The following is a 3,617-nucleotide window of genomic DNA, read 5'->3' as shown; positions in this document are numbered from 1 at the left end:
GAAGATGAGATGCAACCACTACTACTCAATTCATTACCTGAGAATTGGATCACACTTGTCGTCATTCTGAGTAACTCAATCTCAGAAGACAAGCTAATCATGGACATTGTTGTAGATAACATTCTCTTTGAAGAAGCTAGAAGAAAAGAACGAGGTTCAGTTGGGCATTCTGAAGTTAATGTTGCTGAGAACCAAAACTTTGGAAGAAGCAGAATTAGAGTTCTACAAAGCAGAGACAAATCTAGAAGGTGGTTGAAGTCTCAAAAAAGGTGTGACATATTAGTACTATAACAAGTCAGGGCACAAGAAAATAGGATGTAGAATATGGAAGTGTACAAAGGAGAGCAAAAGAAAGAAGAGCAAGCTATCACAATCAGTGATCTTTTTCTCATCGGAGATGATAACTCTCTCAACCTTATATAGGAAGATTTGAGAAAGTCCATAAATTAAAACATACAACCGATAGGAAAACATGACTAAAACATATGCCCTAAGATGCTGATCTAACAAAAAGAGGTAGAGATGCTTGTCTTGAGAGATATCGGTTGTAAAACGCGAGTTTTCTCCGTTAATTGAGCAAAACTTGCATCTTCATCCAGCACAAGTGATTGTAGATAAGAACTCATATCTAGAATTTGAACAAAGAGATTGAACATGCATGAAAAAAGAAAATTATCTTTGCTTGGGTAGAAGTCTCTTTCTTCTCCCTCTCTTGAATTTTTTCATCAAAGAGTGTCCTTTCTCACTAATCTCATTCCCTTTTTGCCCCTTTCTCTCTTACTCTCACTCTCACCTTGTGGAGGCTGCCCTAAAACTGAACTAGGGTTTTAGGAGAGAATTATCCCTTCTATTTATAGTGTAACACATCTCTTGTAAACTTCCTAATATTTATGACAATTTCACTCATGGCTAAACTTGTACTAAACTTAGCCTCTCTGCACTCTTGGATTGACCCTCTTGTCATCCTCACTGTAATATCCCTAATTTTTCTACTGATATTAGGTCTATATCATTAATGGTTTAAGTAAATATCCAAACAATTGGATTAACTATACTAATTTGTAAATGAGTTTGCAAGAAGACTTTTATGAAAAGAAAGAAAATAGTAACTATATCAACATATTTATATTCGTTTTGGAGCTTGCTGCAAAAGAAGATTTGATGAGGGGTTTATGTAAATATTAAAGTATAATATATAAAGGAAAAAAAAGAAGATTAAGTAAACCCCAGCCTATGTCTAAGTGTGGCAGCCACCAGAGAAGCTAAGGCTTTTTTAAAAAAGGCGCTCAGAATTTTATTGAGGGAAAGAAGACACTAGATCATCTTTGACACAAATGTACCCTGTATAATATTATCTCAAGCATAAATATGTGACATTATATATAGTGATTATAACTTGTTTAAAATTGAGGCTTTTTCATATTTTTGGGTCGTCAAGTTATTTTGTCTATATTTAGATACATGATGTTCAGTTAATTCCCCAGCTGTTTAATCTGATCAGCAAGATAAATGGACAATCGAGTATTTGATATTCCTGCAAATTGGTTATAGGTGTCTTGATTAATTTTTCCCGTAAATATTATAGAATATCAAGTGGAGGACTGTTGATAGCATATTAAGCTAACTATATCAAATGAATCGAATGATTGGTATAACCAGTACGTAGCATATCATGTTGCCATTTAATTAATAGAGTATATATGGGTATTGATGACTATTTATATTTGTTCTCTTTAGGATTTTCTTGAGGCTAAGGAGTTTCGTCATGAGTGGTATCTTAATTGTCTTTCGAGTTTGTGGTAAGTGGTGAATTTATGCATTTTGCTCTACGTATTTTTCATATAAGTTATATCATGTATATGCAGATTTGTCCCAAATGGATTATATCCTTTTGTATGATTTACTCATATATCAATTATTGGTTAGATTGTATTTTGTGATGCATGCAGATATTTTGGTACAAGCGTATGCTTATTTCTTTATTGACAATCATATCTTATAATATAGTAGTAAGTTGAGATGCATATGTGCTTGATTAATTTCACTATTAGTTGGCATTGGCAATGCTTTATAAAGTATTTGGTTATATAAACTTTGTTCATTTTTCTTAAAGCATATGCATCTCAAATCAATGTACCGGTATATGTTGGATATAAGTAAGTCATTAAAATAGGGCTCAATGTGCCTTTATGAGGTTTTTATTTTAGTGATAAGAGCTCAGTTTGGGTCTCACCGTCCTGACCACATGCTACATAATATTGGGGTTTGCCAAGTCAACCGGGGTATCAAGTGTTGACCGTATTGAGACGTGACCTGCTCAACCGGAGTATCAAATGTTGATCACTGTCCAAGCTATGGCTTCGAGATACAAGATAATTTTATTTATGGGGAGCAATATCTTAGCGGCCCAAATTACAAAAATGTGTAGCTCTGTCAACTACTGAGGCCAAGTATATTGTTGCTATAGAGGCAGTCCAAATTACAAAAATGCAAACTATCTTGCTCGATTTTAAAATATTGATGACATGAGTATTTTGGTAATTCCATTTGAGAATGATGTTTGAACTAATATTGTTTCTTATCTGAGTAATTAAGATATTTCAATGAGTAAAAATGGCACTAGAGAGAACACAAGATCGTAGTCAGTGTTTCTTTCAAAATCCTTCTCATTCGAGATTTTGCAAATTTGAAACTTAGAATTTGCCATATAAAAGCTACTTTATTCGCAAGAGGAATATTGATGACTAGAATATTTAGGTCACAGAAGAAACAAGAAAGGAAACTCATTGGACTCCACGTTTATATTTAGGGAAAAATGCTTCCAGCCCCCAAATTCGTAATAAGTATGCTTCCCCCTCCCAATACTTTTTCAACGCTCTCAAAACCCCCAAATTTATAATAACTATGCACTGAGCCCCCAAAACACAAAGCCCAAGAATTTTACACAGGTAAAGACTATAATGCCCATTCTCTTTCTCACCATGCAATCCCTCTGCTCTCCTTCCCCCACCATTTTTGCCCTAGCCCCCTCCGTCCCTTCCACAACCCTCGTGGCGGCCGAAGCTCCTCTCCGGTCTCGCGCCTCGACCCCTCGCCTCCGCTCGCCGAGATCCGTCATGTCCACCGCCGATCCCAGCACGACCTCCGCTCGACCCCTCGCCTCCGTCCCCAACCCAATCCCTCAGGTCCATCATCCTCGAAAAACCCTACCACGTGCTCTCGAGCTCGTCCAGTCCGGCTCCGGCCGCCTCTCCGACCACGTGCAGGAGGAGCTCGTCCCAAGGCGGCAGAGTACAACAGCAAGAGAGCAGAGCTCGAGAGCGGCTTGCCACTCAAAGGAGTTGATTTGGACGAGCTCAGGGCACGCGACGTGGCACTGCGAAGGCCTTTTCATGCTTTCCTTCTTGTATTCCATCTGATGGTCCCATATCGAACCAGGTACCCACCCTCACAAAAGCAGTCAAACATTTCATCCAGCGACGTGAACGGAGCATTAGGGGGCCTGCTAGCATTCGTAAAGTGCCAAAAGGGGACGAGCGCATCCTTAGGATCCCGGCTGACCTAGACGACACGAGTGGATTTCTTGAAATTGAGGGAAAATATTCAATTCATTTGTT

The sequence above is a fragment of the Asparagus officinalis genome, chromosome 2 (genome assembly GCF_001876935.1).
Source record: "Asparagus officinalis chromosome 2, Aspof.V1, whole genome shotgun sequence".
Classification (NCBI taxonomy): domain Eukaryota; kingdom Viridiplantae; phylum Streptophyta; class Magnoliopsida; order Asparagales; family Asparagaceae; genus Asparagus; species Asparagus officinalis.
The sequence above is the reverse complement of the archived record's forward strand: the minus strand, read 5'-3'. Positions refer to the sequence as shown.